This window comes from Pleurodeles waltl, chromosome 5 (genome assembly GCF_031143425.1).
Source record: "Pleurodeles waltl isolate 20211129_DDA chromosome 5, aPleWal1.hap1.20221129, whole genome shotgun sequence".
Lineage (NCBI taxonomy): Eukaryota > Metazoa > Chordata > Amphibia > Caudata > Salamandridae > Pleurodeles > Pleurodeles waltl.
This window is the reverse complement of record NC_090444.1, coordinates 1,272,617,213-1,272,632,869: the sequence shown is the minus strand read 5'-3', so window position 1 is coordinate 1,272,632,869 and position 15,657 is coordinate 1,272,617,213.

Below are 15,657 nucleotides of genomic sequence, written 5' to 3'. Positions count from 1 at the left end.
GCAGAGGAGACTACACACATCAAAAGATGAAGATGTGGAGCAGATCACCTTCACCCGTAAGAGTCCCCAGTAGCACTAGTCCCTACCACATGGCCACCTATTACCAAGGTCCTGTGCTTTGTAACATGCCAGTCTTTCAACAACTGTACTCAAGCACTGTTCTTCAACCCACTGTTTATCTTGTCAGCCTGCCCTGTGATTGTCTCTCACTAACTGATTGGCAAATCCTGTCCCTCTGCACTGTCTGACATTTCACCCCAGCATGTCCAATAACATGTCCTTTTGCACTTGTGTAGGATCACATTGGAAGATGTCACACTATTGGACTCACAATCAAGACAATGTGCATATAGCACTACAGCACTTTTAAATAAATAACACTTACACAACAACTTTGTCTCTGTGTAATGTGACACATCAACCGTGATGGCCATCAGTGATGTGAACCTCAGGTCAAGGATCATTGATTGTCTATACACCTGACCTGAACGAATCTTGGCTGATAACTATGCACAGTGGCCTGGATTGTACCATCATCTGCCCTCCCTGAGGGTTATTTCCGAGGAAAATATAAACTATACACCAAAATGCTGTGTTGTACAGAATAACGCCTCCTCAAGGGATATCTAAGCCAGAAAATAGTGCCTTCGATTGTTACTGAAAGTCAAAACGTACGTAAGTGGCATTTTCGCCAATTTTTTCCTTACACATACCAAACAGCATGAAGAGATGTGTATGAGTTTCCATACACATAAGTAACCGTACTGAACATTGTAACAAATGATATGTGTGAGTTATGCACACCATACTACATGAGAGCATACTACCACTCACCTTATAAGGTTTTGCTTGGACATGAGGCTGCAGGCAGACTTAACACAGTGTCCACAATACCAAATCTGGTAGCAAAGTATGTGACATTGAAAACATACAGCATAAAATAACCACACTTTGGGATCCATAGTAACCGTGAGTGGTGGGTGCAATGGGTGGTCGAATCTTAGCTAAGTAGCTTTGGTGTAGTTGCCAATGTAACAGCTCAGTTGGCATATGGCTGCAGCATGGGACACAAAAGCTAACACAAAAGAGACACTGTTCACTCATGGCAAGGCCCTGATCTACAAGCATTTGACACATATTGTAAAGGGTTACCTAGATATTTATTAAACAGTAAAAACAGAAGCTAAACCCAGGGGAAACACCTAACCTAATCTACTCTAACTACACATTACCCACAACTGTCCCTAATTAACCTAAGCTAAACTTACTTATCACATTTCATGAAACAATCTAAATATCAACCCCCATCCCCCTTATAAGACGGGACACATGGAGGACAACAGATACTAACCTAAACACATATTATCTAATACTAAACAAACATATATTTTTTTGTAACTTTTTTTTAATGTATTTTTATTTTTTCATTTTTTAAAACATCAAAACACCAACATTGCCCAACACACATAATAAAAAACAGTTGAAAAAAGTATGAAACCCCCACCCACTACTACTAACTAAACTAACAGCCTATACTAACCTAACACTAAGCCCCCTAAACACACTAAGTTAAAGAACCAGGAAAGAGGAGGGATGCTCCAATGTGGACTGATCTGGAGATCCTTGATAGAGGCCCAGTAAATCCTGATGGCGATTCAATAATTCCTTGCTCTCAGATACATCTTTTATTTCCTCATATGCAACCTTTGTCAATGATTCATTCACAAATAACGGCAATAGGCAAACCCCCTTTCATTTCATTTGGACAGCCTTCAAGGAAGTCTCATGGGGTTCCATAATAGGCTACCACTCATCCACAAACAAAAACACAGAAACAATGCTGCCTCACTTACAACAATTGGAACCATTACTCTTTCTAAAATGATAATTTGGACTGGAATGCTTTGATTATGGCCAAAATTGAATGTAATTAATATAGCATTGAGAAGGCATGGAGAACGCTTGTTAACTCAATGCTAGATATGACGGAGGTAAAAGCAGAGCTGGTTCTCTCTTGGCACATTGCTTAAAATGTAGGAAAGAAAAGTTCACTATTAAAACTATTAACAATGACCTGGTGATAGGTTTTTCCTTCATGTTGACATTGCAGCTTGCTTTGTAACCCATTACATACTTTATATTTTCTTGGAATCTCCCCATCGGAAGAGCTTCTCCTTACTGACTTTTCCAAGCTCAAGCCTATACCTTCACCAATGAATGCGCTGTTTACTCTGGAGCAACCACTACTTATTGAGGAGTTCTATTCAGCAATTACACATCTTCCTAATGGCAAAGAACCGGGCCCAGAGTGTTTCACTGTTCATTATTACCTTCACTTTTCAAAACACCTTATGAACAACTCATCTGGGTCTTTTTCTGAAGCTACAATATGTTTAATCTCTAAGAAGGATCGCAATTTGACCCAATGCAAACACTATACACCCAACTCTTTAACAAATACTGACTGCATTAGTCTTTTGAGAACTCCCCTTGATGCCAAATTTATTTGATTGACAGTAATCTGGTTTCATCCCTAACAGGAATGTCACAGATATTTGTTGTACCCTTTTGAATATTATTTACAAGACAACAAACTGAAGGACTTCTTAGCAGCATTCACTTTAGATGTAGAAAAGGCATTTGACAGAGTCAACTGTCAATTTCTAAAGAAGGCATTGCAGTGGCATGGATTTGGTCCTACCCTTTTCAGAAATCATCTCTCTGCTGTATTCTTTCTTCACCACACTTTTCTGGAATAGTTATTGGTATACCAACCATTTCTCTCTTAACAGAAGAACTAGACATGTTTACCCTGTCTCCCATGCATTTTGTACTAGTTCTGGGACCATTCCTTCACCATTTGAAGCATTCTGAAGATCATTTTGGGTTTAGAGTTAAAAACATTCACAGTAAGGGCCTCATTTGTGAGGCCCTTGCACCACCAGAGCGTCACTTTTAGTGATGTTCTGATGGCGCAATGGCTTGCGCCATATTAATAAAGTGGTAGTAAGCCACTTTTTGTGGCTTAAAACTGCCATGTAAATATGGCCCCTTCACACCCCTCACTTAGTGGTGTTACTGTGGGTGTTCCACTGCAACACCCATTGCATTTTGATGCTGCCCCAGATTTACAAGGAATCATAAACCGGAAGTAGCACCAGAAACTAACGCCACCCCAGGGGCTGCCTTAACATAGTGCAACGAGGAGAAATAATTTTATTTCTCCTCATTTTTGCTTTTTCTATGTGTGCTGTATTCTGCAGCACACATAGAAAGAGCAAAATGCCATGAATGATTGTTTATGTGCGAGAAGGTGTCCCTTTCTGAACATAAACAATCATTAAATAATGATGATTTGCTACTTCTATTTGTGCTGCAGAATGCAGTATACATAGAACTAGCAAATCACCATTATTGATTGTTTATGTGCAGAAAGTAACACCTTCCTGCACATAAACAATCATTCCCTGCAATGCAGGCACCCCTGCACTATGGTGCATTGTTCCTAAGAAGATAAATTTAGTGCCAGCGCTAAAGGAAACACAGAAGTGCCCAGTATTTTTGTAAATACGTTGCATCCCTGCATTTCTGAAGTGGCCCGGTGCAGTAAGTTTTCAAGCAGGAGTATACTATACCACCTCCTTATAAATGAGGCCCTAAGTTCACTGCTTATGCACATGACATCCTTTTTTTATGTCACTCCCAGAGAGTTCTAGCCTTCCATTCCTCCACAAATCCAATCTTTACTCCGATGCTTCGGGCTATAAATTAAACTAAGATAAGTCTTAAGTAATGCTGTTAAATAAATATTCTATCAAACAACCATTTATTCAGGTGGGCCTTTCTTGGAACTCCACTAAAATTAAATGCTTGGGAATAAGGTATTGTAACAATCTCAAGGATACTCTCAAAGCAAACTCAGACGCCCTCCTCTCTTGCGTTGCCATTCTTCTCAGATATGGTCCCAATTATATCTTTCATGATGTGGTTGCTTGGATGGTATTAAAATGATGCTCCTCCCTATTATTATTTCTTTCTCCTGATGTTGTCTGCCAAGATCTCTGAAGGGGATTTTGGCTCTATTGGCAAACTGCTCTTCAAATTTCCATGTAATGGTAAATCTCCTAGACTTTCTATGCACATAATGTCTGGTCTACCAATAGTTGCTTGGAAAATTAGTTTACCTTCTAATTTCAATTGCCATACAGCTTATTACTTTCAACAGGAAGTCTGCAGACGGTATCATCATTCAGTGCTGGTGAAATTCTATGTGCCATCACCATTGACTGGACAGATTTAACATACTGTTTTCCTTCAATAAACATATTTAACTAAAAAAGGCATTAGTGCATAATGAGGATATGCAAATAGGTAGTCCTTAGTAAAACATCAATATAAACATATGGAGTACAAGGAAGGGTATTTTTCTATGTGGAGGTTTCAAATCACTTCTCTTAAATATTTTGTATTTAATCACCATTCCATTAAAATTGTGATTCTTGGTTTTACGCTTGCTGAAGTTTGTTTCATTTGCCACTGATTGCAGCACCTAACACATGGGTATCTTACTCAACTTCTTTTTGTGTTTTCAATTAACTATATTGTTTAGTGTGTACTTTTTTTCTTTGACAAAGCCGACAAACATTTTAACTTTATAGTAATTTCAATTAATGTAAGTGATTTATATTTTATAATAGATGTAATTTAATCTGTTTTTACAAAAAACATGCAAAACAATTTGAATTCCCGCACATAACAATGAAGGAACATATGCTTTTATTATCTCTGTCTGGAATAAGACTGGACTATTTAACAGAATCATGTATAAACGTTGTACACAGAGGACATTTTATATTCCCCTAGGTCACACAAAACACAGCTACTTTTCTCAAACTGATAAAGACTTTTAGAAGTACATTGAATTTTAGTATTCACATATTGATTGTGTCAGAAAAGAATATTTTTGAATGACAGTGAATGTGGGTTGACAGACACCTGTTTACACTGTATGTTAAAACATGAGATAATTAAGTATTATAGGTCCTTCTATAATGACTTTCGGTGTTTTGTTGCACTTTGTGCCTTACTTTGGCTGTGGGTATTTGTGGATATTTTTGTACTCTGCTCCAGACAACAACATATTAGACAACTATGGGCCAGATGTACAGAGCATTTTTCTGGTCGCAAATTACCCGATTTGCAAAATCGCATCATTTTCGACTAGAAAAATGCTATTTCACATGAACCAAATGCAATTTGGTATCTTGCTACCAAATCCCAATTTGCATTTGTGATTCGGTGTTTGGAAGGGGCGTGCTTTTGGCAACCATTCCAAATAGCGGATTGGTATGGTATGTATTACTGTTTTGTGACCAAATTCTGGTTGCAAAACAGTAATACTTCACCACCATTTTAAAAGTGGTAGTAACCCATTTACAATTGGGAAGGGTTTCTTCCTTCCCCTTTGAGAATGTTAAAAAATATTTTTAAGAGTAGGCAGTGTCCTACTCTTACAAAACGTAAAGTTACATTTAAAGAAAACCGGTTGCATTAAAAAAATTATTGCTTTATTTCTATGCAATACCAAACATGGTGGTCCGCTCACTTCAGCAGGCCATCATCCCTGTGATGGTTGTTATTCCTAATGGTTCCAAAATTGTGACCTACCTCAATAATGATAATGAGATAGGTCAATTTGCGACCCACTAGGAATTGCTAAATAAGAAATAAACCTTTCATACATATAACCCCTTCGCTGCCAGGCCTTTTCCCCCTCAGGTGCCAACACTTTTTTGGGCTGTTTGGGGCAGTTCATGCTTAGGCCCTCATAAAGTTTTGTCCACATAAGCTACCCACCCCAAATTTGGGTCCTTTTTTCCAACGTAATAGGGATTCAAGAGGTTCCCGTTAAATGGGAAAAAGGGCTGCAGAAGGCTGCTTGTGGTTTTTTCCATGAAGATGGCATCAACAAAGGGTTTGTGGTGTTAAGATCACCGTCTTCCCAGCTTTCAGGAACAGGCAGACTTGAATCAGAAAACTATATTTTTCAACACAAATTTGTCATTTTACTGGGACATACCCCATTTTTAAAAAATGTTGGTGCTTTCCAGTTAGTGACAGAAATGGATGTGAAACCAATGCTGTATCCCAGAAAGCTAAACACTTCTGAACAGTGGACAAAATTCTGGTAAGGGGTAATTTGTGTAGATCCTACAAGGGTTTCCTACAGAAAATAACAGCTGAAATGAAAAATAATATTGAAATTGAGGTAAAAAGACTGTCATTTCTCTCCACATTTTACTCTGTAACTTTTTTCCTCGATGTCAGATTCTTGAAAGCAATATACCGTTCTGTCAGCTGGACTATTCTGGTTGTGGGGATATATAGGACTTGTAGGTTCATCAAGAACCCTAAGTACCCAGAGCCAATAAATGAGCTGCACCTTGCAATGGGTTTTCATTCTATACCGGGTGTACAGCAATTCATTTGGTGAAATATAAAGAGTGAAAATCAAGTATCAAGGAAACCTTTGTATTTCCAAAATGGATACAAGATAAGGTGTTGAGAAGCAGTAGTTACATGCACATATCTGACTTACGAGGTGCCCATACTAGCATGTGAATTACAGGGCATTGCAAAAACAGATGTCTTTTTAACACACTGTCTTACATTTGGAAGAAAAAACAATGTAGAGAAAGACAATAACACGTGTTTTGCTATTCTGTGTTCCCTCAAGTCTCCCGATAAAAATGGTACCTCATTTGCGTGGGTAGGCCAAATGCTCATGTCAGGAAACACAACATGGTCACATCACATATTTACATTGAAATCTGATGTGTTCTTTGCAAAGTGCCTAGCTGTAGATTTTGCCCTTTAGCTCAGCCTACACCTAGGGAAAGCTACCAAACCTGCACATTTTTTAAAACTATACATGTAGGGGAATCTAAGATAGAGTGACTTGTTGTGTTCTCACCAGGTTCGGTTGCCCAGAATCCTTTGCAAACCCCAAAATCTGGCTGAAAAAACACTTTTTCCTCACATTTTGGTGACAGAAAGTTCTGGAATCTGAGAGGGGCCACAAATTTTCTTCCACCCAATGTTTCCACAAGTCTCCTAATAAAAATGGTACTTCACTTGTGTGGGTAGGCCTAGTGCCCGTGAAAAGAAATGCCCCAAAACACTATCTGGACACATCAAAATTATCAAATACAAAACTACCTGTTTTTGGTGAGGGGGGTCACCTGCGTTTTTGGTCCTGGGCTCAGCAGCCATCTAGGGAACCTTACCAAACCCAGACATTTCTGAAAACTAGACAGCCGAGGGAGTACAGGGAGGTGTGACTTGCGTGGATCCCCCAATGTTTTTTTACCTAGAATCCTCAACAAACCTCAAATTTAGCTAAACAAATCACATTTTCCCACATTTCTGTGTGGGATTACTGCACCCGGACAAATTTCCTACCACCCAACGTTTCCCTCAGTCTCCCAGTAAAAATGATACCTCATTTGTGTAGGTGGGCCAAGTGCCTGTGACAGGGAAGAGCCAAAAATATGTCAGAATTGAGGGGGAACCAAAGCAGGTCCAAAAGGGCAGTTTGAAAAAAAACATTTTTAGGCTGACAAGTGCAGCAGAATTTTTATCGGTATAGATGAGACAATGTTGTTTGGTAGGAACTTTGTGGATTCCTGCAGATTCCGAAGGTTCCATCACAAAAATGTGGGAAAAATTTGTGATTTCCAGCAAAGTTGGAGTCTGCTGGGCATTGTGGGTAAGAAAATGGTGTGGGGTGCATGTGAAGCACACCACCCTGAAATCAACCAGATGTTTAGTATGCAGCTGTGTCTAGGTCTTATGGATTTTCCTACATGACAGCATCCCAAAGTCCAAAAAGTGCAGCCCTCACCATTCCAAGCGGGACGATTTTGAGAGCTAGCCAAGCTCTCATGGCTCAATCAACTGTCCTCTTGCTTGCCATGGGATAAGATGTTTTAGTGTGAGGGGAGAGAGCTGAAAGACTGTTACACACTTCAGTTGGGGTGGGGGCATAACGAGGCCCATACTGGTTGGTAGCCACCACCCCACTATTTTTTTTTTAATTCACTGGCATCTAGTAGACTTTCTGCCCCCCCCCCGGGTGTGGATCGAGGTAATTGCCCAATCTGCCCACTGGTGGGGAGAACAACTTTGGCCCCATTTATTTGGGTGGGGGTATGGCCATACCCACACCCTCTTATTTTGAAACAAAATCTTTCCTGTTCTCTGGTGAGCTTTCTGCCCCCCTTGGGGGCAGATGGGCCTTCCAAAAATAGCGATCCGGCAGAAGAAATGCTTGCAGAGACATGAATGGAAAGGAAAGGCCTTTTCTTTCCTTTCATGCCTCTGCCTGCCCCCTCCTGAGCGGAAGAGGAATGCTGAGCATTTCTCTTCCTCATCGCGCTGTAAGCATGCTTTCAGCGCGATGGGAGGTGACCTCTGGTGAGGTCAGCGTGCAATCCCATGGTGACTTTAACAGGTATCACTGTGGGGGAGGCTGGGGGGTTGGGGTTAAATGGAAAGCGATTTCCCTTCCATCCCCGACTGGGGTTTGTGAGAGGGAGGCCCACGGGGAGCGCTAGCACTCCCCCGTGGGCTGGGTGCAGGACGAGCTGGTCTTGTTCCCGGCACACAGGAACCCTGTGCGAGAACGAGACCATCTCGTACCTGGCACCCTAAAGGTTAAAACAGCGATTACCATAAAATGATTTGGAGAAAAAAAATGCTATTTGGAAATCACTGTCCTAAAGGTATGTACGTTTGGCCCAATCTTTTTGTACCTTGCTTTATTTCAGAAACTAAGAACAGCATGTACAAAGATAATAGCTCACTAATAGCAAATTCCAATATACAAATATGTCTTTGACACATTTTGTGATTCCCATTGTGTCGCAAAAAGACCTACCTCATGAATAATAACGAGGTAGGTCTCGGTTTGCGACTCATTGGGAATCGCTAAAATCACAGGGATGGTGGTCTGCTGGGGTCAGCTTTTCAATAAAGGAATCTTTTTTTTAAAAGGCAGCCCCTTTTCCTTAACGGAAAACGACATGCATTAAAAAAAATGAAGTGTTCCTTAAATTTTTTTAAGAGTAGGCAGTGGTCCGTGGGACCAATGCCTGCTCTTAAAAAACGCTGTTACAAACATTCACAGAGGTGAAGGGGACCCTTTGGGACCCCTTTTCATTGGTGAATGCATGACAAATTGAATTTGGCGCTATTGCAAATTGTTTGTGACTGCATTTTGGTTGCCAAACACTCACACACACCACTGCAATTCAGTATTAGGAAGGAACCCTCTAAACACGCCCTTTCATAATACTGAATCGCAAACCCAATTTGCAATACAATAATAGGTTGCTGAATTGCAAATAGGCCTTTCTACATCCCAAAAAGCCTTTTGATTGGCAAAAAGGTTTGTACACGTGGCTCTAAGCTTCTTGCTTTCTCGCAAAATCCTCCCAGTTCTAGCCAAGATTTACCACCATTTTCATTGGCTACAACACATGCAGAATACAGTCCCCAATGGAAGGAAAAAAATGGTTCATGCTTATTAACATTCTCTGATTCTTATACAATATTTGTGGATAAGGTACAAGAATATAATTGTCCAAATATTACGACAACAGTGAAGAATGTCCTGTCCACCAAAATCTAAATCCCATGATATCCAAAAGGATTTAGATTTCTGCTGATGGGATATCCGTCACCATTGTGACGGAGTAACCCGTCCGCCAAGTTCTAAATCAGGCCATAAATCTCCTGATTAGTTTCTGCAAAAATATCACCACATTGTAGAAAATACTCGAAAATCTACACACCCAGTGGGAGAATATGGGCAATCTTTTTGTATATGGTATTTATGACACAATAATTATGCCAGACAATATTTATAAAACATTTTTACATATTATGAACAGACAACAATGTCCTTTTCAATGTAGTAGTTGTGACTAAATCACTAACTATAATAGATGGAAAAATGAGTTCACAGCACCTTACAGAATTTTGCAAACCTGATCACTGCTTCTCGGACCACTGAATAGTAAACTGCACTTTCAAAAATATTCAGTGTCCAAAAATAAGAGATCTTCACCCACATCGTAGCATCTGCTGAACATGTGAAGTATTCTAATTAACCTATCGATCAAACTCTCGATGCAAACCTTTAAAATTCGCGTTTGGATGCCTGGCAAATATCTACTCTATGTTACTTCTTAGATCTTGAGCTCTAACTGCGTTTAATAACTGCATTCGAACCTGTCTGGAGCAGAACTGAAGAACTGTGCTACATAAAAATAATATATGTTTCCAACTACCTTGACCTATGGATTAAAGCTAGATTTTCTGAGCAACAAGCTCCCATCAAGGCTTGGCACAGAAGAGTATTCAATTTTATGAATCAATTTATCTTTCCATCCATTTCCTCTCAGAACATGATAAATCCCTTTCATACTTAAAACATCGCCGATATTTGATGTTCAAAAGTATTGAAGTATCTGTCCTCAGATCTCATATGGTTTCCCAACCAATGGAATGAAAGAGCATGACTGAAGAAAACAGCAGTTACTTTCTGGTTGAACTTCAGCTATGCATTCCCGCCAATTTCATGTTGTATATTACTATAACGAACAACAGCAGAAGATGTCGTAATTGAGGGTTTATTTCTCAATGCCTTTCTCTTTTTTGGTGCTTGCCTCATATTTCTATATTGAGTTTGCAAACTAAGATAGTCTTAATTTGTTGGTTGTGACAGAGACAACATCGCATCTGTAATCACTAATAACTGGTATCATTTTTTATATGACCCAGGATCCCTTTAGTTCCTCCCCTTAACTTTCCATTCCAAAATATGGCCATTGGGTTAGCTGTGCAGAACCTCTACTAATCATGCTGGAGTAGTGGGAGTGAATAGGAACTGGATGGTAGTAAACATTACAAGGGCATTATCATTCACACTGCTGCGGCTACGCTTGTTAACACAGCTGCTTCTGTGTTTGAAAGACGAGCAAAATAGTTCTGCCTTTTTATGAGGGGTACTGCATGCCCATCTACAACACCCAGGCACTTTCAGACTGGCCCACCAATTGATGGTTCTGCTCAACATAACAGAGGGAAAACAGTGCTACTGAGTATGCAACAAATGTATACTTATTAAACTTTAATAGCAGCAATTCAGCAGCAGTTAATTTTTCTACTCCTATTCATGTTGCTCCTCCACACCAAGGGCCTCATTATGACCCTGGTGGTCTTTAGACGACCAGGGTTGCTGTAGTGGTCTGACCACCACCTGAGTGGTGGTCTGACTGCTTTGGCGGTGGTCCTACTGCCACATTATGACCGTGGTATGTCCGCCACGGTCGGACCACCAGCACCGCCAGTTTACCTCCACAGGCATGACTGGCGGTGCTGGTGGTCCAAATCCTCATCAGCAGCGATGCAAGCAGCGCCGCCCTGGAGATCACGACCCCCCTCTCCGTGAGCTTTTACATGATGGTTGCACTGCCATGTAAAGTCTGGCAGAGACGGGGTGCAGGGCTGCCATGCACTTGGCATGGGCTGTGCAAAGCCCCCCATGGCTAGCCCCGTTGCGCAATTCACTGTTTGCATTGCAGACAGTGAACTGAGCAACAGGTGCTGGTGCACCCTGTGCACAGCAACCTTACTGCCAGCTCAATTGTGAGCCAGCATCAATGTTGTAGGCTGTTCCCCGCTGACCCAGTGAGGAACTTGTAATGGGGCCCGTGGGAAGGTGGCCGCACTGGTGGCAACCTGACTGCGGGAGTTTGGCGGGCGGCCTTTTCCATCTGCCAAACTCAAAATGAATGAGAAAGCATTGTCTAAAAGGAGGTCTACAGGAGGGCGGCCTCAGGTAGGTCCCTGTATATTCCAAGAAGCGGTAATTATGACACTCTTGGTTTTGAGGCTTGCGTATTCCTAGGAAGCCCGCACTCTGTGATGGGATGGGCGACTTGCTGACCGAACTGACTATGAGGTGCAGCCTACATAAGTAAGTGACCGACCAGTACTTAACTTTTTTCGTATTAGTATAGAAGAAGTAGTAGTAGCGGTCCTGAGGAAGCGTCACTGGATCAGTAGTGACCACTTAGACTCGAAACATGTTGAACTAGTATCACAGGATTTGGAGCACTACCTAGTTTCCTCCGTTGGAGTGCAGCCGCGCATTATCTGCATCAGCACTCCCCGTTTTACTTTTAATCTTGGCCTTAACCTACTTCTGAATTATTAAATATGATGGCTATGGTTCTGAGCCAATTTTAACTTCACTTCTTCCTCTCTCCTACATACACCACTAGCCAGTATTCATCATAGATCTGACCAGTTCTGGTAGAGGATTTCCGGTTAAGTACCTTCACCTTTATAAGGTGCCGGTCTGACGAGGAGGTTGTCTAGTGATGAAGCTTGACATCCGAATGGGTGTGTGAGGGCTCTCCTAAGCTACTGACTATCATTAGCCCTGGGTATACCTGTATTCTTTTTCATTTATGGAACAGTGTACTTCATAATTTTTCATTAGCTGTATTTGGGAGAGTGTACATTGGACCAATAATCTCCCCATTCCCCCCTTTATTGTAGTGGTCTGACCACCACCTGAGTGGTGGTCTGACTGCTTTGGTGGCGGTCCTACTGCGACATTATGACCGTGGTAGTTGCGCCACGGTTGGACCACCAGCACTGTCAGTTTACCTCCACAGGCGTGACTGGCGGTGCTGGTGGTCCAAATCTTCATCGGCAGCGATGCAAGCAGCGCCACCCTGGGGATCACGACTCCCCTCTCCGTGAGCTTTTACATGATGGTTGCACTGCCATGTAAAGACTGGCAGAGACGGGGTGCAGGGCTGCCATGAACTTGGCATGGGCTGTGCAGAGACCCCCATGGCTAGCCCCACTGCGCAATTCACTGTCTGCTTTGCAGACAGTGAACTGAGCAACAGGTGCTGGTGCACCTTATGCACAGCAACCTTACTGCCAGCTCAATTGTGAGCCAGTGTCAATGTTGTAGGCTGTTCCCCGCTGACCCAGCAAGGAACTTGTAATGGGGCCCGTGGAAGGTGGCTGCACTGGTGGCAACCTGAATGAGGGAGTTTGGCGGGTGGCCTTTTCCATCTGCCAAACTCAAAAGGAATGAGAAAGCATTGTCCAAAAAGCATAATTGAGCCAAAAGAGCTAGAGAGAGATTAAAAATTGAAGGACTCAGTGCTGAGTCCATTGCTGATTCCTGCGGGATTCCATATTAGAGGGGCCTAAGTTCTCGGAGTACTCCTATTAAAAGGTAAGACGACATAGGGGCACAATGTCCCCTATCATAAATAAGACTATCAAAATTCTGCTATTTGTAACTCAAAAGAACATCTTCAAGCTTTTAGCTCTTGTAAACACAATCCTTTCCAATCCTCATCTCTCTCCAGGGAGATAATTGCACACTTCACACAATTAAAGATGAAGTCATTGAGGATAGGATGCAATTATGTGACCTGCGTGCTGTTTCAGACAATAAGGAAAAAAACAATTTGAATTAAAAATAATGAAATCTATGCAAAACTGCAACTCTTTTTATGATTTAAACACAAATGTCTAGGCCAAAAATAACTTTTTTTAAAGGTAGTAGGGGTAAATAAGATGCTGATTAAATAAAGCGCTACTCATGTTAGAGTGAAACAGTGGTAAAGCACCATGTCTGCATATTATAGCTCATTTTAGCTCTGATGATAATTATTTGTACCTCCCGATGCTGTTTAACACGTCTGAAGCCACTGCTCTTAATTGCCACACTAAAGTAACTCATAAAAATTATATGCATAAAGGATTGACTTGTGAACTCGTGCAAGCTGAGGGCCTCATTTACTATGTTTTGGTACGGGGCAGTGCCGCAAGGTGTTTTGTTGCGCCACGCTGCATCAAAACAAAAGGGCAGGAATGTGCTCTATCTATGAGATATGGCACATACCTGTCCTTGTCCCCTGAGCTGATGCACAAATTGCTGCCTAGCGCCAACGAAGGCACTCTTGCAAAATGGTGCAAGTGTGTCTGTGTTGCAGGGATGATTGTTTATTTGCAAGAAGGAACATCTTCCTGCACAAAAACGATCATTATTGGGGTTTTCCTCAACCTTTGTGTGCTATAGAATGCAGCACACATAGAAAGAGGAAAAATAGAAAGAGGGAAAAACAGGGAGAAATAACGTTAATTTTCATAATTTCCCCCATACCACTTCAACACCTCCACTGAGGTGGCATAGGAATCTAATGCCTTCCCTGACTTGTAAATCTGGGAATGCATCAGATTCATCAGATTCCGCTGGTGTTGCTGTGGGAACACCCACAGCAACACCCATGAAACGCTCCTTTCGCGCAGTGTTATGCATTTAAGGGGTCCATATTTACAATGCCATGAAAAACCACACAAGGTGGTTTTGCGTGCCTTTGAAAAAATTGGCGGCATACTTTGTCACTGAACCATAAACAAATTATGTTCTGGTGGCACAGTGTGCCATTAGGGCCTCGTAAATGAGGCCCTGAGAGTGCCTTTAAAGAAGGCACCAGGGTGGCAGCCTTTTTGAAGCTACAGAGATATCTGCCAGGCAGTGAGAAGTCTCTAAACATGTTGGGCTCTAATCTGCCAGGGCAGTGAAGAACATGTCTCCACTGCAATGGATAAAGAAATTACAGCCTGCCAAATTCTAAATTACCTCTACAGTCTTCTTTCTGATTTCTTTGTAGGTGAGGTAGGACATGTATAGAACAGCTGTTCTCTTAGGGCCAAATTCATAAACAATTTGAAGATCCTGATTAAATGTGGTAAAACTCAAAGGCTGTTTATATTGGCAGCAAAGCCTCATACACTGGTCTCTTCTTTGTTTATCACTGACAGTGGTATCTGGGGAAACTACTCAGTCAGCCTGCTCCTCCTCTTGAGAGAGATCAGGGAGGGGGGCTTGTGTAATATGTTGGGTGAGTGGGTGGGGCCAGCAGGCTCAGTGGAGAACCTTGCAGAAAAGAAGTGGGGAAGCTCATGAGGGAGTGGGGTCTTCTAATATCAGTTCCCAGAACTGGGTGCACATGTTACCCTAGGCTACAGTTATTGGTTGTTTGCAGAGATGTCAGGCTCTTTCTCTGTGCAGGGAGGCACTCTCTGCTTCCCTGCAGTGGAGGAGCACTCTGTGCCATTGTGAGAGTAAGGGGGGTTGATTGGGTCTCCAGTGCAGTGTGAGGGTATTCTTAGCTAGCAGCATGTCAAGATTTGTGAATCATGCTTTCACTTCTCTGATTGTAAATTTACAGGGCGGTTGTTTCCCAGTTGTTCAGTGTGGAGAGCTCAGTTATGGTAGCTAGGGTATTGTGTATTACACCATTAGTGAGTTAAGGAGGGAATCATCACGGCATGGACTGAAAGTCAGCTGTTTAGGACTTGCATCTGAGGCATGTAAAGTGTGTTGTAGGAAATATGTAGTTCAATCTAGAAGGTGTTTGGTGGGCCCTGTGAAGTATCATATATTGAATTCTGTTGAATTGTGCATTACCAGAGATATTTTGGAGGAGATGCTAGGGCCATGTTCCATTCAGTTGTCATGTAAGGGTCACGCAAAGGCTACCTCCCACATTG